Raw genomic sequence first — 27,638 nt, forward strand, 5'->3', positions numbered from 1 at the left:
GAGGATCCGCTTCCTGGTTCACAGATGACAGCTGTCTTCGCGCTGTGCCCTCACACGGCAAAACGGGCTCAGGAGCTCTCTGTGTTCTCTTTCTATAATCCCATTCATGAGGCTCCACCCTCATGACCTAATCACCTTCCAAAGGCGCCACCTCCAGATACCTTCACGCTGGGCATTAGGGAGGACACAGACATCCAGTCTATAGCATGCATCTTATGACTGATGCTTCTGAGACTCGAAATATGGCAGCTTCCCTGTATCGAGTGCTTTCTATCAATGAAGCACTTTGTACCGACTTCTTAGGTTAGATTCCAGAGGAACTTTACTATCTAAAGGAGCGAGAGTGGTTTCTTCTGTGGGCAGCTGAGCAGTAACTGATGGATGCTGCCTTTGACCCCTGCAATGCCACAGGAGGCAGGCACTGCTGGTCCCCGTTTCACCACTGAAGAAAAGGAACTCAGATGACTTGATCGACTTGCCCAAGGTCACCAGCTTGTCAAAGGGGAGGCGAGTTGCAAATCCAGTACGTACCCTCTCCACTTTGTCCCCCTATCTGGAAACCTTGAATGGGCTACATGGTCACCTGGCTATTTGCCCATCTTGTGTGTTTCTGGTACAACGTATTTGAGAGGGAAAAATAATATGGTAAATCCATCTTCCAAATTAACTTCATTTTGTGTTGTCATCTGAAAAGCATCTTTTAAATATCATTTCTTCTTAGTTTTCTGCTGTGAGCAGTCTGGCCTCTTGACTTCTCCACAATACATTATGTTCATTTCCTCCTGACAAATTAAATTTCCTGTCTCTCCTTTTAACTAAATCCCGTTCATTCTTTAAGTCCCACCCAGAGGGCTTCCCTGCTAACTCCAGCTCTTTCTTTCCACTGAACCCTTAAAACACCACCTCTGTCATCTCATTGAACACTTAGTGGATATTTTATTATTTTTTTTTGAGGAAGATTAGCTCTGAGCTAACATCTGCTGCCAATCCTCCTCTTTTTGCTGAGGAAGACTGGCCCTGAGCTAACATCCGTGCCCATCTTCCTCTACTTTATATGTGGGATGCCTGCCACAGCATGGCTTGCCAAGTGGTGCCATGTCCACACCCGGGATCTGAAACGGCGGACCCCGGGCCGCCAGAGCGGAACGTGCGCACTTAACCACCGTGCCACTGGGCTGGCCCAGTTGATATTTTTATGTGTGTGTTTTTTCCTAGATTGTAACCCCTTTGAGGAAAGGAATCATTATATTAATAATGACAACAGTAATGATATTAGCCTCATGACAGGGCACCTATGTCCCTCTGTTTAGGTGCACTATTTCTACTCCTCAGTAGCACTGCACAATGTGTATATTATCTTGTCACCTGGAATTTCTGATCTTATTGGAAGCGTTCTTTCAACCTGAACAAGTTTTTGTCATGTATCAACTCTGTCGGAGCCTCGAGGATCACATCTCCCTCCTGCCCACCATGCGGACACCCTCGCTCCTGACTGCTGCGTGTTCATGTCCTTGTTTCTCTACTGTTATTCCAGACCTCTGCCCTCCACATACATTTTTGGTCTTGTCTTTAAAGTATTCTTCTGCGACTTGCTTTTCTTCTCAGTGGTATGTGAGGTGCAGCCCTGACCCCTGCCCGTCTTCACTCTGGAACTGTCCCCCCTGTGCACATCCACACCCGCTCCGTCCCCTGCCCGTCTTCCCTCTGGGACTGTGCCCGCTGTGCGTGTCCACACCCGCTCCGTCCCCTGCCCGTCTTCACTCCGGGACTGTCCCCGCTGTGCACGTCCACACCTGCTCCGTCCCCTGCCCGTCTTCACTCTGGGACTGTACCTGCTGTGTGACACCTGCTCTGTCCCCTGTTCAGGGACGTTTCGAGCTCGTGGTGTTTGCTGCTATAATCTACTTTCCTCTGAATACTCCCCACTTTTCTCCTGGAGCAGGTGTGAGCATTTCTCCAGAGCTCTGACCTCTGGAATCACTAAGTTGACGTGATAGACTTTCCATTTCTGTTTGCCGATAAGAGGGATGCGTCCCTCCTCCCTCCCTGACATCCGAGGGGGCAGCACTCCTGTCCTTGCTGAGTCTGTGGCCTGCACTGACTGTCTGCATTTGGGCCCTGGGGGAGAGGAGGGAGACGAGGAGGACAGAGGGAGGGGACGGGGGTCCTTCCCCGCCGGCAGCCTGGGGACACGAAGACAGGAGTGCAGGGGAGGGGCGCCCTCACACTGGCTCTTGAACGAGGTTGTGAGGGGCCCTCTGGGGACTGGAGACTTGGGCTGCAGCGCGGTGACACCACGGAATCCATTGTGCGGCCTCTGTAGCAGCAGGGACCTCAGGCCCCCACCACCCTCTGCTGTCTCCACAATGGCCCGATGCTCCCCTGAGGCCTCAGACAGATGCCCACCCTCAAGCTCACGGGGGCCCATGGCAGTGTTGCAGAGGGCGGGCCGGCCCTGCTGCTGTCACTGGCAGAGCCTGGGCTGGCTGTGTCGGCTCCCCATGACTGCGGAATGTCCGGGCTCTCTCGGGGCTGGCAGTTTTGTCATCTCATGGGTACAGCTGGAGGATGGTTGTGGTGGACACGTCAGCCCCTGCTCTATGGTGATGGGAACTTCTCCCTTCTCCGCCTTCTTCCCTCCTGGGCATCGGCACCGGCCAGGAGGCCCTGTGGCTGCCATTGTGATGGCTCCTGTCACCTTCCCTCTGCAAGGATGAGAGGAGGCTTCCGCTTCTGGGCCTTTAACTGTTTCCTCCATGGACCTGCTGGTGTCTCTGCACCTGCAATCACCACATCCACAGCCCTCTGTGGAGGGCCTGGTGTCCAGCCCACGGCCACACGCGAGCACCCACCAGGACCTCGTTAGGACACAGTGAGGACCTGGAGCAGCTCCCGCCCCGCCCCACCTCTTCTTGGGCCTGGGGGCGGGTCCGTCCTTGCTGCGTTTGCCCATCCTGGGCTGTACACTTGGGGCTGCTGCCCTCAGGGCCCTGGCTGTGGGGCCTGTTGTCACCCCTGCTGCTGCTGCTCATGTTGTGGCCCGTTTGGACCCAACTGCAAACTGGGGGACTGCGGAAGGAATGAGCCTGGGAGAACAGACAGGGCATTCCATGGGCAGAGTCTGTGTGGGGGGCATGTGGATTCCCCTCCCCTGCCCCTACCCTCCTGCCCCAGCACAGCCAGAAGAGGTGGCCTGAGACACCTCGGAGAGCATGTGAAATGACCTAACCTTCATCCCCTCTCCATGGAGCTGTTGGTTTGTCCCAAGGGGAGGAGAAAAGAATGAGGTAGAGAAGACAGAAAGTGAGGCCAGGAAGACCTTTTGGGGTTGTCGAGTTCGTTGTCCTGTTTAATGCAGGGATGTCCTCTACAGCACCCATCTCAGCGGCCTTCGTTTTGCTGAACAGCAGGGGGGCACGATCACAACTGTCTGTGAAAACCCTTGGATGCTTCTGTTTTGCACACTGTGCTCATCTTTCCGTGGGACAGAGTCCTGGATGTGAGGCTGCTGGTCAGGGCATACACACATGCACGCTTTACATTTTGGTGGCCACACATTTTGATGGTGCGTACATGCACACACTGTACACAGCTCAGTGCATGGCCGTCATGGGGAGACAGATCATGGCTCAAACAAAGGAAGGACTTCCTCGTAGTTGAAAATGTCCCCCAACAGCTGTGACTGTCTGAGTTCGGGCAGTAAGTGTTCAAGAAGAGCAGGGGCCACCAGGGTGCTGCAGAGGGGGCTACAACGTTGGATTGAGATTAGGGCAGCTGGGAATTCAGCTTTGTGGTACATGCAGCGGAAGCCCTAGGACCTTCCCCAATGTGACAAGTCCCCCAATGTTGACTCCAGGCCCTGAGCCCTTACAAATGCAATACTTTTTACTGCTGAGCTTCAGAGGGCGTCAGTAGCTTTGCAGGACCAGCGCTGAGCTGTATTCCACAGCACGCCAGTCCCACCCTCCCGGGTCTGCAGAGCTGTCCTGCTGGGCTTGGCTGGCTCTCTGCCTCAACACAGGCACACCTGTGTGTCCCCCAGCTGGGCGGGCCTGGGCACTGCTGCACCTCCTGGGGGTCTTAGGTGATACATGACTTTTTCCAATAGGCAGCGAGGTCTCCCCTGGTGTCTGAAGGGGGACACTATTGCAGGAAAAAGGTAAAGGCAGTGACAAACTGCAGGTGTAGCTGCTGTTTCCTATGACTGTGGATGGGGATCTTGAGGAATGTCAAAGAAAGGAGCCTGTTTAGTGCGAAGTTCTTTGCAGGACCCCCTCCCCTGGTGGTCCAGCTCACAGCCTGTGACTGGCCAGGCCAGCAGCGTGACATCGCTAGTGGAAGAGGGGGCTGGTCATGCAAGGGCCGTGGCCACCGTTCAGTCACTGTGCACATCGGTCACTTCTCCTCTTTTGTTGATCTGGAGAAAGTCAAACACCGGTGCCTATGTGAATATATCAATTTCTCCTGCACAGCTTTCCCTGCGGGACCCCAGGGAGGCACTGAGCATGCCCACTGCATGGTCACAGGGGCTGTGTGATGCAGCAACATCCATCCACTGCTCAGGGCTATCTCTTTTCAAGACAATTCTGCCCCTGGCCTTGATCGCCCCAAAGTGGGTGAAACACCACAGCCCCAGCAGAGGGGCTGTGGGAGCTACTCGTCTCCCTCTTGGACCTCCACCGCACTGCCTGGCTGAGCCCATCCTCCACTGCCCTCTGTGACCTATCCTACCACATACCCATGGTTCTCGACCCTCAGCAGCTGCCTCCTCAGGAAGGGGCCTCCATCCTTCCCCCCAAAAATGCATTGTCACCTGCACAGGGGCGGGCCCACCCGGGGGGACTGCATGCAGGAGTGTGGTGATCATCTATATGTTTGTATCTCTGCTTAATTGATGAGAAAATGGAGGTGCAGAGCCACAATCTTCCTGCCTATGTCTCATTGTGTTCTAGATCTCTGGGTAGAACCAGAATTCCCTACAAGATCCTGGAGGTGGGCTGGCTGGCATAGCTCTGATCCTACAGTGGGTTGTTAGTAAATACTGAATGAATGACCTTTGGTCATTACTGTCACCCAGGGTGTCAATGTACAGAAAGGCTAGTATAGTCTTAGGGTCCTTGTCCCTGAAGACTGGACCTGTGCGATTTGGTGCCGCTTCCCAAGTTTTGGCCCAGGAAACTATCCTGGGCTGGCTGCGTCAAGATGACATGGGAGACTCATCAAAAGTACAGATTTGGGGGCTCCATCGCTGAAGACACCAGGTCTGGGACAGGAACCAGAAATCTGTACTTCAAACAAATTTCCCAGATAATTCTCATGTCAGTTAAGCTTACATACTAACTGGATTTAGAAATTACAGATAGAGAACAAGAGCGGTTAATTAAAGAGGATAGTAGGGTGTGAGAAGGTTATGATTATTTTACTGGACCATTCACACACCCCTCCCGCCTGCACACACAATGTGTCCTAATCATAGAAGTGAATGACGTGTAAGGAGGGAAGACTGCAAAAAACAGGAAGAGCTGGCTGCTTCATGTGTTGCAGGCGAGAACACATGCCGTGCCCCGTGCTTAACCCTCAGGGATTTTCCTCGGAAAGGATGAGTGAAAGGAGGGCTTTAAAAAAAAAAAAAAAAAAATATATATATATATATATATATATATATATATACTTAAAGACTTTCTTACATCCTAGAATGTTTAGAGCCAGAAAAGCCTTTGGAATTTATGTGATTATTTTTCTCCCCTCATTTTACAGGTGAGGGAACCGAGGCTGCCCAGTGTAATAGTGTGTCCAGATGCTGACACACAGACTGGGTAACTCGACCAACAGATAAGTATTTTCTCACAGTTCTAGAAGCTAAGAGGTCCAAGATCAAGGTGCTAGTCAATCTGGTTTCTGGTGAGAGTCCACTTCCTGACTTGCAGACGCTTCCTTCTCACTGAATCCTCACTCACATGGCAGAGAGAGCTCCCAAGTCTCTTCTCATAAGGGTGCTAATCCTGTTGGATCAGGGCCCCACCCTTGTGCCCTCATTTCACTTTAATTACCTCCTTATAGACTCTGTCTCCAAATGCAGTCACACTGGGGGCTACGGCTTCAGCATTTGAATTGTAGGGTGGGGACCACAATTCAGTCTATAGCACCCAATTGGTGTGTAACAGAACCGGGTCCAGAATCTAAGCTTCCTGACCCTTATTCCCACTCCCTTTTCTGAATTCTCATAAACATTGCTTCTCTTGATCACACTATCAAAATGACACAGTTGTAGATTTGAGGGAGTATCATAGGCTTCTTCAATTTTCCATACTGAGTCTGCTGTGTGCTAAGGCAGGGGGTGGCCGCTACTGCCCACAGGCCAAATCCAGCTGGCCACCTGTTTTTGCTCAGCTGGTGAGCTAAGATTGGTTTTTGCATTTTTAAATGGTTGGGGGAAAAAATCAAAAGAAGAATATTTCATGACACATGAAAATCATATAAAATTCAAACTTTAACATCTGTGAAAAATATTTCTTGGAACACAATCTTGCCCAATCGTTCGCATATTATCTAAGGCTGTCTTGGAGCTCCAGCAGCACAGTCGAGTAGTTGTGACTGAGACAGTCTGGCCTAGAACGTTTACTATCTGCCCCTTTATGGAAAAGGTTTGCCCACCCCTGTTCAAAAGGACTAGGTTCTACCATCTTTTCTAAAAGAATGATAAATTGTATGTGTATTTTTAAATACGTAACAGCATCCTCCGGCTTTTATTCTGACAACTTTCTGGATGTCCTGGTACCATTAGCACATTCCTCTAACCCGAGCGCTGGCCGGCTTCATGGACGTCACACTGAGCCCTCGGCTCCGAAGGGGAACCTGTGGCTGGGATTCAAGGTTCTGCCTTTGCCGTCTTGAAATTCTTAATGATTTTACCTTTGAATCTGTGTCTCATAAGTGTAGTCTGATGGGACAGTGGACACGTACTGGGGTTCAGGCGTGGTCCTGCCTCCCTCCACCTCCCGCCTCCTGGGATGGCTGTCAGCTCCCCACTCCCCACGACGGCCTGGTGGGACCTCGGGCGAATTCACTGGTGGAGTTTCTGTGCAGGTCAGCATTTAACCTGTGACCATCCTCATGCCTGAGAAAGCGTGACACTAAAAACAAATGAAAACCACCATGATGGGTCAAGAGAGAGATCACGGAAGAAAGGAAAAATCTTTTTTGTTTTCCTTCATTTTCAACAAGGGGCCCTGCATTTTCATTTTGCTCAGGGCCCTGCAAATTACGTGCCTGCTCTGCTCTTATGACTCACAGCCTAGTGGTCTTATCGAATAACTATAAGGAGCTATTTGTTCACATTAGAGAACATTAGCACATAAAAAGGGAGATAAATTGCACTTGTCTTTGCTCTTTTATTTCCACTCCCAGTATTAGCATTTTAAAATAATCACTCTCTGGATGTACTGACATTCTTTAATATTTATTTGGCAATGAAACAAGGCATTCGTTTGGGAATTACAGATCAACGTGGTCAAAAGTTATGAATTTTCCTTTTGGCGCAGCGTTTAGGCATATTACAGATACTCAGTAAATGTTTCTTTTTATGGTCTTTCCATTTAATAACGGCCAAGTGTTACATGAGTTTACTATTTTGAGAAAAAATGCAGAGAGGTAAAGAAATAAAAGTCAGTTTTGATTAAATGAACTATGTGTCACTTGAAGCGATGCCGACCCTGGGCTCTTCGACTCTCTGTGCAACAGAAACTGACGACAGGTCCAGCCAACGTCTCCGACAAGGATTCCTGGGGGCTCAGGCCGCAGCACCGGGAGACGGCGCGGAGGAGGAGGCTCTCTGGCTGGTTCCCCGAGGGCAGCCCTCCTGAGTCTTACGGGGTGAGAGGAGCGGACTGGTGCCATGCCTCTCCGCCTCCAGAGGCGTTCCGCTTCCCTCTTCCTGGTGGTGTCGTCTTCGCGTGCCCCGTCGGGGTCGTGGTCCCCGCGCCCGCCCAGTAGGTCCCACAGGGCGGGGCTGCTCGCTCCCGCCGCCCAGGAAGGCCGCGCCGTGGTCCTCTCGAGGCTTTGTGCGCATGCGGGAGTCGGGTCCATTGCCTGCGGACGTTTTGCGGTCGGAAGATTGCTTATCTTACTTCCAAAATAGTTGGGCTGGGAGGAGGGGGCCCTGGCGGTGAAGGATGAAGGGCAGAATCCCGTCCCTCTTCTGTCTCAGCAGGGCAGTTATCTTTTAATAACAATTAAAATATATTTAATATTTATATGTATTTAATATATATATTACAGATGGAACTGAGCGCCCCAAACAGGAGCGCAGCACATTTACACGTTCGTATAATGAACCCCCAGAAACTCATTGTCACAAAGGCCTGCAGGTGATTCTGACGAAGCAGCCTGATCCTAGTTCACAGACCAGGGTTGGAGAACTACTGCCTGGATCCATCAGCTTCAGGCAATCAGGTTTAAAACGTTTCATCCTTCCTCAGGGGTCTTAAAAAACTGTGGTCTTTGAGGCAATAGTTTGATTAGGGATTGGGGGAAGATGAGGAAAGAATTGTCTAGGAAAAAAATTATTTCATTTATTCCTTAGAGGGGAAGGGATGTATACTGAATAGAAAAGATTTCTCTTGATGAAAGACCTAGATGAATAAACATGGTATGTTTATGTTTTTAAAAAATATGTTTAGATGAGTTAATTTTTAAGTTATTTCAATATTGGGTTTTACTTTCACGTCAGAAGCTCGTATCTTTCTTTATTCATTGGTTTTCCAGGGAAGAAGGCAATGATTCAAGAGGATTCTTGGTTGTCCTTGATTATTAGGAAATAGGGCAATGATTCTTGATTATTAGGCAATTCAAGACCTTATTAGTCAATTTACGGTTGATATGCACTTCCTGCTTCTTTTCCCATAGCCTACTTCGTTCTCATTAACATTTCCATCACAAGCAGGGGCAAGGGATTAGAAATGAAATAGAAGCAGGTTCAGCGTTGCTGAGGTGAGCTCAGGGTACGATTATGGGATGCACTTAATGTACTTAGTGCCCTTGTGTTTGTTAATGCTCCCTTACTTTAAAATAAAATGCAAAACAAAACCCATCATCAGATAGCAGTCAATCACACTCTAGGGAGAGTTTGCATAAATGTATTCCCTCTGCTGGGTTTTGAAATTTTGAAATGTCTCTCTCATCAGCAAATGAAAGGATTTGTTTACCTTAAAGGAACTGAAAGTCTCAGAATGCAGATGATGGTAGAGGGCGGTTTTTTTTTCTCAGGGTGGTGGTTTTGATATCATAGTAATAATCACACTGCCCTTGCTTAGGCTGGCTCCAAGCCTGCTTTAGACATTCTGGGTATTGAGGGGTGGAGGGGGGACTGTGGTTTCTTCTCTCGGTCATCTCTCTGCTTCTGTAAAAGGACCAGGATAGAAGTTGGCGGCTGACTTGGCCAGGAAGTAGAGAGCTCTTCTGAGAGGTAGTCGGGACCTGGAGCCTACCTGCCTTGACAGGAAGTAGAGAGCTCTTCTGAGAGGTAGTCGGGACCTGGAGCCTGCCTGCCTGAGCCCAAAGGGTCCCCTCCCTCCCTCATGATTCCTCGGCTCTAAGAACCCACTGTGAATCCAGCCTTCTGTCGTCCCTGAAGCTAAGCCTGGATCTCATCCTCACCCTGTGCGTAACGGTGGGGACTGTGCCGTTAATTGGTTTGCAGGCCAGTTAGGGCTGGAGGACAGAGGGCTGGTACCAAATGGGATCAAGAGGAGCTTAGCTTTGGGCTCTGGGAGTGGGTTTGTAGGGAACTCAGGATTGGAGGACTCGAGCCCCTCCAAAAATGTGTGTTAGCTACATGGCACTAAGAGATGTTATGGTTTACTATAAAGTACTCAGGTCGAACAGAAGACTCAGGATTTAATCCCAATTCTGTCACCAACCAGCTGTGGCTTTAGGCAAGTAATGTCACTTCTGTGAGTTTTAGTTTCCTTAGCTGTACAAAAGGGGAATCTCTAAGATCCTTACCAATAATATAAGTTTGGGTCTATGATCCCAGTAGGAAAACAGTCATTATCATCACTGATTAGAAACACTATAGGATTAACAGAGCATAATGAGAAAAACTGAAAATGTGGTTTGTTTGTGTGGTATAATAAAGAATATATCTGGTTTTTGTCCCAGTTTCTGGCGTGGAGGTTCAGAAACCCTTGGAATTTCCTAAGGGGCAGGGGTGTCTTTGTTATACCAGTGAGGTGACTCATACAGGGTCCCTAGACAGCTTCAGGTTGGGAGCTGGTCCCTGGGAAAACCAACCACATGGTTAGAGGGTTGGAACTTTGGGCCAACCTGGCCTCCAGGGAGAAGAAGGGGGCTGGGGAGCGAGTTCAGTCTCGTGGTCAATGATTTAACCAATCACAGCTGTGTAATGAAACCCCAGGAAAACTCTGGACACTGAGATTCAGTGGAGCTTCCTGGTTGGTGAAGACATTGGTGTGCTGGGAGGGTGGTGTGCCCAGACACCATGAGGAGGGGACGTGGAAGCTCTCTGTGCCCCTGCCGTCCTAGACCTTGCCCTGTGCATCTCTTCAGTTGGCTGTTTCTGAGTTGTATCCTTTATAATAAACTGTAGTCACAGGGAAAGTCTAAGTGAGCTCTCTGAGTCCTTCTAGAAAATTACTGAATCTGAGGGGGTTGTGGGAGCCCTCAAATGTATAGCCAGTTGATCAGAAGTGCAGGTGGCCTGGGGACCCCCTTGTGGCTGGCGTCTGAAGTGGGGATAGTCTTGTGGTGGAGGGCTGAGTCTTTAGGCGATGCCAGCTCCAAGTAGTTAGAGTCAGAATTGCATTGCAGGACACCCAGTTGGTATCAGAACACTGTTTGCCTAGAGTGAGTATGAATTATCATGTTTTATATGGACTTCTCACCCATTATGCCTTATTACCATGCAGCAAAATAATGATTGTGTTTGTAGTTGAAGATGTCAACCTGTATTTAATATACGATGATTTGATTATAGTCCTAGACTCTGTTCATGGATACCTAACCTTCACTGTTTGTTGCCCACTTATTTTGGTCATCTGCTCTATTCACATGGTACATTCATGCCTTAAAAAAGAACAAGCAAATAAAACTGAGGGAGCACTTTTTGGATTTGTTTTGCTTTTTAAAAAAATTTCATTAAATCATCAGGTATAAATGCAAAATTGATAACTCACATGGCAGACGGCAACGTAGAACCAGAACCTAGAAATGCTCAGGTAAAGGCCCATATTCTGATGATTTGAGAAGGAAAGTGTCTATAATGGAGACTAGATGTGCTCATCATATTCGATTTTTCTCTACTTCCTGAGCATGTGGGAAGCCTTCCTGGAACTCTAGCAATTCTGTTGGGACCATATGACTAGTTTCGGCCAATGGGCTGTGAGCAGAAGGGACAAGTGTCATTTCCAATCAGAGGCACTATGAGCAAATGTTAATACTCCAAGTCACATCAAACCCTGAAGCTGTGTTGATGTGGTGGCATCACAGGATGGTGGGGCCCCTGTCAGCCTGGACTCCTGAGGGGTGCAGAGCCTTCTGCCCAGCCACGCTGGATGTGTAATGTGAGGAAGAAATACATTTTTGTTATGTTACACTATTAATAGTTCAGGACTGATTGGTTACCACAGCACATCGTAGGTTACCCTAACTATATAGTGACCCTGGGTACATTTAATATGGCACTAAATACCTGTCTTGGGCTGGGCTCTTGAATTAATCCAGATGACTTTTGAGATTCTTGGTGGAAGATCTGAGCTGGTGTAAAAGGGACAAAGAGGCAAATCCTATGACATATGTTAGAAGTAAGGAGCACTGCTTAGCCACGGTTTCATGTTGGCTTTTCACATAGTGACCGAGTATTCGAGCTGCAGGACCCTTAGAGATCATTCAGCTCACTAGCAGACACCACTGGTTGCAAATCCAAATCCATCCCTCACTCTTCCTTTCTTGCTTACAGAGCCCATGTACTCAGGCAAAGGCCTGTCTGGGCTCAGAGCTCAATCTCATTGGTCTAAGCTAATCACGTGATCTCACCTCCCTTCCCAGCAATTGGTTTGGGGATGGCCATGTGACACAGTTCTGGCCAATGTTACGAGATGTAGTCTCCTGGTTGGACTCCTGGGAAAGGCTTTCCTTGCTCTTAAAAACAGGTTCTTTAGAAAAGAACCATCCATGTTTGTACCTTGCCGTGGCTGTGTGAAGTGTGATGCTTGGAACCCTGGTGGCCGTTTGTGATCATGAGTGGAATCAGCATGAGAAGATGAGGCAGCGCCCTGAAGATGGCAGTATGGGAGGCGGCAGGGGAGGACGTTGCTGCCTGGTGGCGGTGTTGAAGAGCCCCACTTCCGGAGGTAACGTGTGAGGTGAAGTGTCCTTAGTGTGAGTCCCTGTTACTGACAGCCCCAGACCTCCTAACTGCTGTGCCTCCCCCCTCGTTTGACATTTTACAGGGAGAATCCACCCTGTATTGACTTCAACTTCGTTTCACTATTTGTAAATTCTAGTGGAGATCTGTGTATAAAACATTATCACTGCTTTTTTAAAAAGCAGCTTTATTGATATAATTCACATAGTATACATTTCACTCATTTAAAGTGTACAGTTTGATGGTTTTAGCATATTTTCAGACTTGTGCATCCATTACACCAATCAATTTTATAATATTTTCATTACTCCCCAAAGAAACCCTGTACCCATCGGCAGTCACCCCCTGGCTTAGTGTGCTCGGGCTGCCACAACAAAATACCATAGACTGGGTGGCTGAAACACAGACATTTTTTGTGTGTGTGTGAGGAAGATTGGCCCTGAGCTAACATCTATTGCCAATCTTCGTCTTTTCACCCAAGGAATATTGTTGATGAGCTAACGTCTGTGCTAATCTTCCTCTATTTTGTATGTGGGATGCCACCACAGCGTGGCTTGATGAGTGGTATGTAGGTCTGTGCCCAGGATCCAAACCCATGAACCCCAGGCTGCTGAAGAGGAGGATGTGAACTTAACCACTATGCCACCAGGCTGGCCCCTGAAACACAGAAATTTACTTCTTACAGTTCTAGAAGCTGGGAAGTCCAAGATCAAGGTGCTGGCAAGGTCGGTTTCATTCTGAGGCCTCTTCTCTGGGCTTGTAGGCGGCCGCTTTCTTGCTGTGTGCTCACATGACCTCTTCTTTGTGCATGCTCAGGGAGGAGAGAGCAAGCTCCCTGCTGTTTCTTCTTATATAAGGGCACTAGTCCTATTGGATCAGGGCCCCACTCTTATGACCTCATTTCACCTTAATTACCTCCATACGGGCCCCATCTCCAAATAGAGTCACGTTGGGGGCTAGTGCTTTGACCTGTGAATTTTAGGGGGACACAATTCAGTCAATAGTACTCCCCATTCCTCCCTTCCCCCAACCCTTGACAAGCACTGACTTGCTTTTCTGTCTCTATAGATTTCCACTGTTTCATAATTGGTTTGATTTTTGATATCCCTATTCCCCACCCAGATTCAGAATGGGATAGACAGATGGGCCAGATGGAGACCTGTCAGCATTACTAGTGCTAAAGCTCTAAGAAGTATGAGGGACCCCAGTGTTCATCCCAGAACCGGCCAGCCTTCCCCCAAGGCGTTGGCACAGCTGGGCGGTGTCCCTGTGCCTGTCCCTCAGGCCCCCTCCTGCACGGCAGAGGAAAGCACAGAACACAGTTCTCTGCAGGCTGAGAATCTGCCGGTCCTCCTCCCAAATTACCTGTCAGTCAGTTCTGCGCCCAGGAGGTGGGAGGGGACAGGAGTCTGTGGTGCCTTCACAGGAGGAAACACCGGGAGTGGGGCCTGTGCCCCCTTTGTGCTGTGATTGTGAAATGAAAATCGCATTTTTAGAACTTGCTGTTTGTCTTAAGTTGCAGTCATTTTTAAACTCTCCGGCCACATCATAGTGACATTTCTTCCTCTGAAGTGTTTGAAATCTCCGTCCCTAAAGTGAAGGCTCCGTGTCAGTCTGTGCCCAGGACCCCCTTCTTTGTTGCCGTGGGCTCCAGGATACGGGCTCCCTTCCTCCTCACGAGATCCTCAGCCGATGATTTGAATTCTGTTCAGAGACAGGCTCTAGTCCGAGGTCTCTCCATCCTGAGAGATGACATTGCCACAGGAGGCAGGAGCTGGCTGCGTTCTCTGCCTTTGGCAGGCTGGCTCCCAGCAGGCTTCTGAGTGGTGGAGGCCCTCACCCCTGCCTTGTCTTGTTCCCGGGTTAGCATTTGGGCCTGTGTTAGGGAAAAACAGTCCTGTGCTGGTCTCAGATGACTGAACGAAAATCCAGACCTGAAAGCTGGCGCCGTGATCTCTAACGCAGCCTGTCAGGGTCGACTTTCTGTACCTATATTTTCCTGTTTGCACCAAGTCTGCCCCCCGAGTCAATCCTATCCTGGTGGTGGGACCATTTAGGTTTGTTCTGGATAGATTGTTAAGATAAATAAGATTGAGGGAGGTTAATGAAAATGGAATGATTTTCTCTCCAGAGGCGATGATCCCAGAGATTCTTTGTCTCTTGGGGTCAGAGTCATGGTGGTGGCAACAGAGACAAGACATGAGAGGAAATGTGGCTTGTCTCTTACACTCGCCCTTACTATCTCTCCTCTCACCTCCCCCATTATGTCCTCACTGCGTGAGTTCTAGAATCGCTAAGTTCTACAGCAGGAGCTGTAGCCGGAGTCTGACTCTTTGCACATATTAAAAAATGCAAAAGATTGTGATACCATTGACTTTTTCTATTTATGAGCCATCTCTTTCCTGGCTTCCTGGCATATCAAACAGTTCTTGAGGCAGCTTCAATTACAAGGCAAGTTGCTTCCTGGCAGAGGGCTGTCGCGATTTGTTCCTCCGCCCTTAGGTGTCTGCAGTTACTGACACTATTCCGTATATCAGAGTGGGCTCGACCTCTGTAATTGTTTGGTTTCATTTTAATATTTAAAACATACATTACTCAGGATTACAAAATGTTTCCTGCTTTGCTTTCAGAGTTCATCTTCCCATCCTAGTGCAAGGGCACCATTTCAATGTGTGTATGTGTAAATGTATACTGACACACATAGACACACTCACATATACTACTTTGGCAGATTTATTGAAATCTTACAGCTAGGGGTTTAGATTGGATTCCTGATAAGGCTCCAGGCACATCATGATAAGGGAACACACGTGTCTATTCTCCCTCTGACTACTAAGAGTGACAGTCGTCTCTCCCTGCCTCTAGTCCTTCCGCTAGGACATTTGTGCCACCATTCTCCATATTCAGATTGTGTTGAGTGTGACCAGGGGAAAATGATTCTTCAACCTCCCTCTAAATCTGACTAAATAAAAATTACAATCAGGAAACCTCTCCAATATTCAAATATAACCTATCCTGGAAGGGCCTTCTCAAATGATTCCTGATCATTTCAGCCGGAATCATTTCCTGGCTGGGTCACTATATTTGTGTTGTAATTATCACAAATGAAGATGATCTCTGACATGTCCTCATCCCGCTGGCGTGCTCGGGGCTGCCTCCCCAGCTCCAGTGCCGGGCGCATGACAGGTCTTCAATGTCTATTTGTTGAGAGACAGCAGAGATGTTGTGACCACTGCACAGACCCAGTGCTCTTGTCTTGCTCTTTGATGATTCTCACTTCACATTTCTGTATGAATGAGTGACTGTCGACATGCGCGGTGTCCCCGCTGATGTCCAGAACCCTGGGATGAGGCAGAAGCCCCTGTTTGTGCCCCAAGGATGTTGACAATGGGAGAGGTTACAGACACTAAGGAAGGGAACCAAGGAGGTGGGTGAGGCCTAGCTGCACGATTTCTCAAGATTTTCTTCTTATTCCGGTTGTATTATGCCACAGGAGCAGTTAATTGGTGCAAACTACTTCCTTTTCTTTTCTTTCTTCTTCTTTTGGGGGAAGATTAGCCCTGAGTTAACATCTGCCGCCAATCCTCTTCTTTTTTCCTGAGGAAGACTGGCCCAGAGCTAACATCCATGCCCATCTTCCTCTACTTTATATGTGGGACGCCTGCCACAGCATGGCTTGACAAGTGGTGTGTAGGTCAGCACCGGGATTCCAACCAGTGAACCCCAGGCTGCTGAAGTGGAACGTGTGAACTTAACTGCTGCGCCACTGGGCTGGCCCCGCAAACTACTTCTTTTTGATTGCCTAATACAAAAAATGTTTTAAATTACAAAAACATACTTTCTACATATTATAGGAAATTTGAGAGATAGAGGCAAGCAAAAAAAAAAAAAAAAGAAAATCACCTGTAGACTAATTCTGCCACTCAGAGATTCTACAGTGACTTATGTTTGGTTTCTGTCATTCATTCAGCACACGTGCATCGAGCACCTCCTGTGCCCGTGCGCTGTTCTGGGAGACAGCAGGAGCCAGACAAGGTCCCTGTTCCCATGGGACTCACATGCGGAGGGGAGCGAGAAACAGATGAGCCCAGAAGAAAACTTTCAGATGGCGCTACATTCTGTGCACACAGTTAAAGTAGTGTTCTGTGATGGTGACTGACTGGGCATGGCTTGTGGTCAGGAGGTCGGGAAGACCTCCCTGAGGAGGGGACATTTAAGCTGTGACCTGACTGACAAGGGGCTGCTGGCTCTGTGCAGACGAGGAGCGAGGAGACGGTTCCGGGCAGAAACTCCCCAAGGCAGGAACAAAGCTGACCTGACGTGTCAGGAGCTCTCTAGGAGCCAGGGAGAGGGCTAGAGGTGAGGGCTGAGCTCTCGGGAGGGTCCAGGCCTTGGTAGGCTGTCCGTGACCTTGTAGGCTAGGGCCATGAGCTGGAATTTGATTGGATATTTGAAACCTTTGGTTTCTGAGTGAGGAGCAAATTCTGGGAAGGCCAGAGAGGAATCAGAGGAAATCAGGAGGGTGTTGCATCAGCCCACGGGAGAAACCAAGGACCATTGTTCTTCTAATGTTTTAAAGAAATAATATGCATACTTTTGTGATATATATTTATATAGATTTAATATATTTTTGAATGAGATTATGCTGTACATATAACTTTTAATCCACTACTAAGCTTACTATTCATAGCCTGAACAAATTTGTTTATCATTTGATATTCTTTAAGACATCATTAAAAATGGCTAGTCACGATATTGATATTTAACCAGGAAGCACACCAGCCTCATAAGCTGATTTGTGATGACAAACAGAAGCTGTGAGGCCCCATGAGACTGTTAGAGCAGGAAAAGAATGAGTAGATTGAAAGCAGATTCTCAAAAATGACCGTCATAGTAATATTAACAATAATCGTTAACGTTCATTGAGTGAGTGCTACGTGTTGGGCTCTGTTCCCTGTACTTCACGTGTATTAACTCAGCCCGTCCTCATCTATCCCAGCCTCTGGGAGGAAGGCACTATTATTTTCATCCTTACTTTATGGATTAGGAAACAGAGGCCCAGAGCATTAAGTAAATCAGTGTGAGGCATTTGTCTAATCAGTCTATAGATCCAAAACGAAATTTTCTTTTTCTTTTCGCGTAGCTTAAAAAAGTATGTATATTTTTTGGAGAGGTGGTGGTGAGGAAGATTGGCCCTGAGCCAACATCTGTTGCCAATCTTCCTCTTTTTTTTCTCTCCAAATCCCCAGCACATAATTGTGTATCCTAGCTGTAGGTCCTTCTAGTTCTGCTATGTGGGATGCTGCCTCAGCCTGGCTTGATGAGCGGTGTGTAGGTCTGTGCCCAGGATCCAGCCTGGTGAACCCTGGGCCACTGAAGCGGAGCACGTGAACTTAATCAATTAGCCATGGAGCTGGCCCCCCAAAAGTATATGTTTTAAATAGGAAAACTCAGGGACGGAAAGTATAATGGTGGCTCCCAGGGGCTGAAGGGAGAGGGGAGGGGAGTTACAGTCTAATGGGGACAGAGTCTCTGTTCGGGCTGATGGAAAAGTTCTAGAAATGGACAGTGCTGATGGTGGCACGATATTATGAACGTACTTAATACCCCTGAATTGTGTATTTAAAAATGGTTATAATGGTAAATTTTGTTACAAATATTTTACCGCAATAAAAAAATATTTATCAAAAAAAGAGCATCTTCCCTCTAAGATGAGCTGCAGTCAACAGCTAAGCTCAGCAGTGGTGAGTCTAATGTGGACACTCAGCATACTAACAAATTAAAATGGAATAGCGCCTTAAAAGACTGGACGATACGGGATTGCTTGGTTAATGTCCTAACAACCATAAAGCAAGCCCGTGAGCAAGAGAGGCAGAGAAAGGCCAAAAACTCCAAGTCCCTCTGAATGGCTAAGAAATACTACTTTGGTTAAGTCCCTGGCCCCACAGAGTAAGCCCCTGATTCTTAAACCTAACCTAGTCCAACTGCTCCGTAAAAGAAAAAAAGGACATTATATTCTATAGACTATGTTTCTTCCAATTGACTGGGTCCCGGGGTGCTGAATGGCCGACAGACCACAGAAGGACATTGCTCTCGGCTCCTGCTTGAAACCAACAGCCACAGCAAACTGCTGGTCTTGATTCAGGGCCTACGAAATTTTCTTTCTAGAAAAGCACAATGGCCAAAAGGTGGAAGCATCCCAAGTATCCACTGATGGATGAATGGATAAACAAAATGTGGTGCGTACACGCAATGAAATAATATTCAGCCCTAAAAAGGAGGGAAATTCTCACCGTGCTACAACATAGATGAACTTGAGGACGTTATGCTAAGTGAAACAAGCCAGTCACCAAAGGACAAATACCAGATAATTCCACTGATATGAGCTTCCTAGAGTAGCCAAATTCATAGAGACGGGAAGTAGAATAGCGCTGTCAGGGGCCGGGGGAGGGAGGGCTGGGGAGTTAGTGTTTAATGGGGACAGAGTTCTAATTTTGCAGGATGGAAAAAGTTTGGAGAAGGATGGTGATGGTGGTTGCAGAACAATGTGAATGTACTTAATGCCATTGGATGTTACACTTAAAAATGGTTAAAATGTTTGATTTTATGTTATGTGCATTTTATTACAATTTTTTTTAAAAGCATCATTGTTGGGGCTGGCCTGGTGGCCCAGCGGTTAAGTTCACCTGTTCTGCTTCAGCAGCCCAGGGGTCACTGGTTCAGATCCCGGGGGTGGACATGGCACTGCTTGTCAAGCCATGCTGTGGTAGGTGTCCCACGTATAAAGTAGAGGAAGACGGGCACGGATGTTAGCTCAGGGCCAGTCTTCCTCAGCAAAAAGAGGAGGATTGGTAGCAGATATTAGCTCAGGGCTAATCTTCCTCAAAGAAAAGAAAGAAAGAAAGAAAATAAATAAAAAGCACAGTTGTGTCTCCAAAGGAGTTCCTGGCATTTTTCAGGCTGAAGTCTTCAAATTTAAACATTGTGAAACTTAATAAGAGTGAAACAACTTTTACTTGACTTGAGGGAGTGTTCTTCAAGCCTTTCCAAAACATTTACCCTCAGACTGAATGCTGTACACATGGAAATTTTTATCTTTCAGAGGAAATGCTTGCAGAGGGTGAAATTTGAAATTAGGGAGGTAAAAATGAAACATTTCCCAAACATAACTATATTATTTGCTATTGTGAATGTAGTGACAAATAAAGGCACTTTTAAGAAACCCACACAATAAGCATACAAAACTTTAATGACTAGGAAAATCAGGTGGGGCCGGAGATTCTTTTCTTCCAACCAGAATATTACGCTGCCTTGCTTGTGTGATGGAGAAGCAACAGACCCGCTTTCAGAGGGTTGTGAGTTTTGAGCCCTTGGGACCCGCTGTGCCTGCAGCAGACACTGTTGGTGCCTGAGCCCCATCTCCCTGCCTACCCCTGTGGGCACGTGCAGACAGTCCTTGCTCACACCTATGGCCCCTGCACCTCTCTGTGCCAGAGCGTTTGCTGGCCTCTGGGGAGTGCTTTGCCTGTGTGCAGGCAGGCTAGAAGGGCCAAAGGGTTAATGCTCCTGGAGCAGCCAACAAGGGCTGCAGGTGATGGATAAATACCCCGGCTCCCTCACTCTCAGGGGACCATTCCGAGGTGAGCTCTGCCCAGAGAAACTGAGCCCCAGTTGCGTACATTGGGAACTCATTAGCATACTCAATATTGCATTATTTTTTCCCTCACAGTGCTACCTGGGGTTTTCTCCTAAGAAATTGGAGAGAAATTGGATCCATTCATCTTTTTATTTATTTATTTATTTAGTTTTGCTGAGAAAGATTCGCCCTGAGCTAACATTTGTTGCTAATCTTCCTCTTTTTTGCTTGAGGAAGATTCTCCCTGAGCCAGTATTCCTCTGTTTTGCATGTGGGACACCGCCACAGCATGGCTGACAAGTGGGGTAGGTCTACACCTGGGATTCAACCCCTTGAACCTGGGCTGCCGAAGCAGAGCATGCAAGCTTAACCACTAGGCCACAAGGCTGGCTCCCATCTTTTTATTTTTAATAAATGTTTTTATTGTGGTAAAATATACATTACATAAAATTAAACATTTTAACCATTTTCAAAGGTACCGTTCAGTGGCGTTAAGTACATTCACATTGTTGTGACACCGTCACCAGTGTCTCTCTCCAGAGGTTTTTCATGTTCCCAAATTGAAATTCTGTACCTAGTCATCGCTAACTCCCCATCCCCTCCCCACAGCCCCTGGTCACCACCATTCTACTTTCTGTCTCTATGAGCTTGACTGCTCTGGGTTCTCATGTGAGTGGAAACATACAGTCTTTGTCTTTTTATGTGTAGCTTATTTTACTCAGCATAGTGTCCTCAAGGTTCATCCATGTTGTGGTATGTGACAGGATTTCCCTCTTTTTCAAGCCGGAACAGTATTCCATTGTACGTGTACACCACATTTTGTTCATCCATTCATCATCAAAGGACACTTGGGTTGCTTTGGATCCACATCTTATCCCGAGCTCTGCTCTGGGGGGACTAAGACAATGCTGCTCTCAGATGTTTTGAATACTGTCCAGAAGGGAATGTGATGGTTATTGGAAGCTGGAATCAACTAGTTAAATGGAGGGATCCCAGAACTCCTTGTCATGTAGACCCCTCATCTCGGGCTGCAAAGGCATATAGACCCTCAATCTGGCGAAACTGGCTGGTTGTGGGAACAGCTGGCCTCAGACTGTGGGTGACGTGCAGAGAAATGCGAGTTCAGTCTTAAATATTTGGCCCATTGCAGATGACTTTTCCCAAGCAAACAAGCTTATGTTTTAAGCTCTGTTAATCGTCAGATAGCTATTAAATATTTGACCTAAGTCCTGAGCTACAAAGAAGCGTATGTTCAAATGTCACAGACTAAAAGAATGTATCAAGCAAATTTATCCAGTCAGTGGTATTTTCTTTCACAATATTCATGATACATGGCTACAAGGGGTTCTAATGGATTTGTAAATATTTGGGACCCAACTACCAGTTCGTTGGAATGCCCTTCACTGTGGTGTCACTTGCTTTCAGCAATGAGGGGACCACACAAAATAGATATATATGATATGCATGAGACAGATGACATGGGACATCCTGAAGATGGTGTCTGCGTGCTGTAAGGATCAGGTGCAGGAGCAGAACCCACGTCCACCCAATTATCTGGTGGAAGTAGAAATCCCCTCTGGGGAAAGCTTTATTTGCTTCTTTCAAACATGTGCATATCCCAGAAGGGATCATTTACAGTGAGTGTAAACACGTTATTGTGCAGTTGGATTCTCTCTCTTTTGTAGCTCATGAGGAACTTGTATTACCACAGGATGTCTATTTTGTTTAGAGTCAGGAGTACTTGTGTGCTTGTGCTGGAAACTGAAAGAAAATTTCTTTTGGAAATTGCTTTTCCAGAAAGTATATTTATTATATATGAGCAGTTTGAGCTCATGTACCTTGGTTTTCATCCTTTCCCCCCATACTCCTTATTTTAAACTATTATATATATTGGCTTACAAATCCGAGATTCACAACTTAAAAAAAGGTGTTTTACAATGATTGGCTCTGCTCTGGGAACGGCGCCAGTCCCTGTCCTCAAGCCGGTGGGGAGGAGGTTATCCGCTGCGTCAAAAACTGGGGATGGGAAAAAGAGCTGCAGTATTAGGAGAAGGATTCCCTCTGCGGGTGCTCACACTGAGGGGATCCTACATGGTGTCAGCCAGGACCTGAAATAAAGCAAACTCTGGTACGGCAGGAACCTTCAACCTTCAAAGCTGGACTATTTTTAATTAAAAATTTTTTAAAATTTGTTTCTTTTCCAGCTTTATTGAGCTGGACATGTTATAACGGACAATGTTTGACATTGACAATTGGCAATGTTATAATCGATGTGTAACATTGCGTAAGTTTAAGGTGTACAATGTGGTGATTTGATACATTTATGTATTGCAAAATGCTTACCACTGGAACGTTAGCTGACACCTCCAGGCCGTCACATAATTACCATTTCTTTTTTGTGGTGAGAGCATTTAAGATCTACTCTCTTAGCAACTTTCAAGTATATAATACAGTATCATCAGCTATAATCACCATGCTGTACATTAGACCCCAGAACGTGTTAATCTTGTAACTGGAAGTTTGTTCCTTTTGACCAATGTCTCCCCATTTACCCCCCCACCCAGCCTCTAGGAGCCACCATTCTGCTCTCTGTTCCTCTGTGTAAAGCTGATCCATTTCTCTTCTAATTGTACTCTCCATTTGTCTGACCCTATGGTATGACAAGTTTTTAAAAATCCCTTCCCAGCCTGCCTCAGCTATGCTAAGAACGAGCGAGGATCTGGGTGGTGGGAGCAGCAGGCCCAGGGTGATGGAGGCAGTGACACTTGCAGATCTCTAAGGGGCAGCTGAAACTCACCAGAGATGCTGGGTCACCTGGTCCCAGGTATTCTCCTTTCCGAAATTCCTGGGTTACCAGAACAGTGGGATTCCCATGTGTACTGATAAAAGGACTTGTTGAAAACAATGAGCTTTGGCTACATTAATTACAGTCGTTTCTTCTAATCCCTCGAAATCCTGCCTGGTTGGAGAGCCACAGAACGCAACAGGCTTCAGGGAACCTTGGATCCTGGGGACTTTCTGGGGCACCCATTGGCTGTGAGGTAACTGACGGTGGTACTTCAATTCCTCATTCGCTGGTCCACTATGAAACAGGGATCACCTAGTTTAAAAACATATTTTCAATAAATCTCCATCAAGGTCTGCCCTCCCACCCAGAGTGCAATACCATATTTGGCTGATAAAAGAGTCATTAATCAACAAAGAACAGTAATGGTTGACCTTTTTTTGTTGGTGAGGAAGATTCACCCTGAACTAACATCTCCATTTTGTGCACGGGTCGCTGCCACAGCATGGCCGCCAACGAGTCACGTAGGTCTGCGCCTGGGAACTGAACCCGGGCCGCTGAACAGGAGCATGCTAATCTTAACCGCTAGGCCATGGGGCTGGCCTCATGGTTGGCTGTTTTGGGCAATAGTGAGGTGAATTGGTGGGAAGAGTCTTGGGGTCCCAGTTACCTCAGAGCAGGCAAATGAGCAGCAGTCCTGGGAGGCACGGCCCTCCTCTGCCTGCCGACTTTCTGTCTCCTTCACCCCAGCTCTTCCACGATCACTGCTCCACAGACCTCTAGATGCCCAAATGGTAAAGAAGGACAGCAGAGTTTTACTGCAGAGACAAATGTTGGAACATTTTTCATTTGATAAAAGCTTTTCCCCATGTAAAAAGTGGTCTTATGCTAAATGCTCAGATACTAAATGCTAGTGATATTAAAAACAAAGAAGAAGATAAATAAGAGTTCCAGTTCAGCAGAGATAATAACATTGATTTCATCTCTAAAGAAATTGAATTATCAGGTTGTAAATCCCTGGTTTCCTTTGGGCTTCTTAAAAAGACTGACTGCCTTACAAGATCATTTTTATTGTATTTTACGGGCATTTAATATTAAAGGAAGCTAAAATGGAACTCCATCATTGGGACACTACGTAATCAGATGGAACTAGTCAGCTGTAATGGCTTTTTGCTTTCTTGTTGGGAGAGCCATCCTAAGAGAGGCTGCTCCGTGCTGGTGGTCCACCATGGTGGCGTGGCTCCTTTATCAGGGCACTCCAACTCCCGTGGCTGCGGAAATTCATGGCCATCTTGGTGGGAATAACTAATTCACATGCCAGGGTGAAAGAGTGGAAGATAAGGTGGAAGCCAAAAAGAGGCAACAGGTAGGAGAGACGTTTTTCAGGCTCTGAGGAAATCATCTTGAACAGCACTCCCACACAGCCTGGCTCTCATGAAAGGGGTTTACAGGGCCTGCCATGGCCTCCCTTTAGCATCCCTGAGGTGGAGTTTTCCGTTTGCCTCAGAGCCATGCACGTACGTGCAGGATGAATGTTTTCCGTCCTCTCGGAACATTTGGGATCTTTGAGGTCGTTGTGTGGTTAAGTACTGATTGGAACTGTTGCAAATATGAATTTTGCTTTTTAAAAATGGAAAGAAAAAGCATGATTTGGAAGCAGCAAATGTAATCGAACAGCTCTGTTCTGTCTGGCGAGTCTCCCTAGAAGTGAGCAGTCGGGGAATCCACGTTGACATGGAAATGGTGGCCCATACGCTCAGTGATTCAAGATCGAGTTCAGAACTTGAAATCGCTGCTCAGAAACCGTGCCCCAAGCCTACTCAGGAAGAGCTTGCAAACATCTTTGCACATGAAAATCTCTTTAAGAAATACATTTTCCTTCTCTCATTGGTTTTATCCAAGCTTCATTAAATTCATGAACACTGCCCCTCTCATATGACCTTGATTAATACCCTGTATTAGAGATGAAAAAATACATCGTCCTAGCAGCTAGTGTCAGAATCCTCTTAGGAAGGCACAGAAGAGTTTCCTCTGAGCTCCCGCAGGATTCGGCCTATACTTTTTATGGTTTTTAAAAAAACATTGTGGTAAAATAGAACATAAAATTTACCATATTAACCATTTTTAAGTGTAGAGACCAGTGGCATTAAGTACATTCCCATCGCTATGCAACCATTACTACCATCCATCTCCAGAACTCTTTTCGTCTTGCGAAACTGAAACTCTATACCCATTAAACACCTCCCCATTCCCCTCCCCCAGCCCCTGGTGTCCACCATTCAATTTTCTGTATCTGTGAATTTGACGACTCTGGGTAGTAAGTGGAATCATACAGTATTTATCCTTTGTGTCTGGCTTATTTTATTTAGCATAATGTCCTCAAGGTTCATCCATGTTGCAGCGTGTGTCAGAATTTCTTTCCTTTCTTAAAGCAGAGTAATGTTCCATTGTATGTATATTCCACATTTTGGCCTATACTTTTTTCTTTTTTTGAGGAACATTAGCCCTGAGCTAACATCTGCTGCCAAACCTCTTTTTTGCTGAGGAAGACTGGCCCTGAGCTGATATCCGTGCCCACCTTGCTCTACTTTATATGTGGGACACCCACCACAGCATGGCTTGACAAGTGGGGTGTAGGTCCGCACCCGGGATCTGAACCGGCGAACCCCGGGGCCACCAAAGCAGAACTTGCAAACTTAAGCACTGTGCCACCAGGCTGGCCCCTGGCCTATACTTTTGATACAGCACTTATTATCTACTGTCTCTTTTAGCCTATAAGCTGCATGAGGACAGAAAGACGTGAAGGATTCACACTTTAAATCCGTTCACCCTGGCATGTGGCAGAGTATCCAGCATATCATCAGGACATATTACCCAAATAGGCCCATTAATGCTAACTTTACACACACACACACACACACCAAAATCAATGGTGGGGGGGGGGCATTATTAACTATTACTATGAGTGAGAGGGGATAACCTGGCCCTAGCAATATATTGATTGCTTGACTGACTAATTGGTTGATTAAATTATTCATTCATCCAACAAATACTGCACATACCCATCATATGTCAGGCATTTTGCTAATGACCAAGGCCACAATGCAGATACAGTCCCTGCCCTCATGGAGTTTCTGACTGATGGGGGATAAATTAGAAAATTATTTCCCCAATAAATATATACTTACAAACTGTGATAAGAGCTGGGAAGGAAAATTATAGCTAGGCTCGTGTGTGTGATACAACAGAAACACACACTTCTAATGAGATTTTTAAATAGAAAGAAAACATATTCATCAGGACTCTGACCTCTGATTGAAGTTGACAGAGGGAAATTCAATCACAAAAGCTTCCCTCCTCCAAAACCTAAGAGTGTGAACAACCAAAGGGTAAGTAAGAGTCTGCAAACTGCGGGCCGAAGCAAGCAAAGGGCCGATCGTCAATAACAAGGTAAGAAATGAGTCCCTGAGAAACAGCTCAGCAGCTCCGCCCTGCTCCCTGCAATGCCAACTCCACCCTCTGCAGAAACACCATCCGGGAGAAGTGAGCACATGAAATCCTGACGCATCGCACATGTGACCTCCAAACTGTGGAGAGGCAGGAGAGAGAGAGGCTGCTCCGGGAGGAGACGGTGCATGCAACAGGTGCATACAGTGAGACTGGTGAGCAAAGACAGTGCAAGGGGCAAGGGCTGAGCTGGGCAGATGCCACCATTTAGAGGTCAGTTGGAGAACTGAGGCCCAGCAAAGAGGAAGAGTAACCAGAGACAAAGGGGGAAAACCAGGTGATGTCATGAAGCCAGGAGAAGAGAGTGTGACAAGAGGAAGGATCCATCTGCTGGGATGAGGGATGCCAAGTGATTCTGGGAGAGGGGCGAGCACTGAATGCTGTCATTGGATCTGGCAAAATGGAGGTGATAGGTCCCTCGCTATGAGCAGTTTGAATGGTGTCAGATCCTCCAACTAATGACACTCAGGACCCTTGAAAGTCGCTTTGACCAGTGGAGTTCCATCACCACCAATCCACAATGGTTGGTGGAGATATTTGTGACTCTCCTTTGAGACAGTCTCTCGAGCACAATTCACAATCACCACCATGAACGTGGAATTGGACTATTAGCCACCTGCAATGTACTAAGCACCCTCATTATACATGCGCCCACACTTTCCTCTTCCAAAGTTTTCTTGACTTGACACCTGAGTCTAGCTTTTACTCTCTCTTTGTTGCATGAAAAAGCTGAAAACCTGAGATTAAAAGGACGTGTCTATAGGGGAGAAATGCTCCAAAGCCCAGCACAGTCTGCTATCACTGCCAGAGATGACCTCCTCCCTCCCTTCTAGAGGTGGCTTCCTTTGGTCTTCACATTCTTCTCTCAGCGTCAGCCAGGCCTGCGAGCCTTGAGCTCTGTCTCTCTTGAGTTAAGGATGCTTGCTGATTCTAGGTGAGCAACTTGAAGGCTACTCTTGTGCTAGAAGGTCTCCTGAAAGGCATCTTCATCTCTAGCAGGCAGATTGTGAGCTGACGGTTAATCCTTTTCCATTTGGTTTCCATATTTCTAGTAGTTTTGTATATTCATCTTTTCATCCTTCAAAAACATGAATTATTATTAATCATATTGCAAACGTTACTCTGTTTTTGGCAGGATCGTTTTTGTAGTAATGATTTATGTTTTTCTTCCTTGTATCTTTTTCTTTCTCTTCTCCAATTCAAGTAGCTAATAGGTTACTCGGAAGGAAAGTGGACGTTATTGCCAGGACTTTTTTTCCCTGACTTTCATTTACAAACCTCTTTGAGAACTGTGACCTGCTCCCAGAGGTGGCAGCACCTCAGAGGGG

General features: G+C 46.9%; 1 non-coding gene across 1 annotated transcript; it reads right to left on the bottom strand.

The window, feature by feature from the left end:
- Positions 1 to 18,406: 18,406 nt before the first annotated feature.
- LOC139077564 (small nucleolar RNA SNORA2/SNORA34 family) lies at positions 18,407 to 18,533 on the bottom strand. Its single transcript, XR_011530186.1, has one exon. It is a non-coding gene; the product is annotated as a small nucleolar RNA SNORA2/SNORA34 family (small nucleolar RNA).
- Between the last annotated feature and the right edge of the window lie 9,105 nt (positions 18,534 to 27,638).

The sequence above is a fragment of the Equus przewalskii genome, chromosome 19, assembly GCF_037783145.1.
Source record: "Equus przewalskii isolate Varuska chromosome 19, EquPr2, whole genome shotgun sequence".
NCBI lineage: Eukaryota > Metazoa > Chordata > Mammalia > Perissodactyla > Equidae > Equus > Equus przewalskii.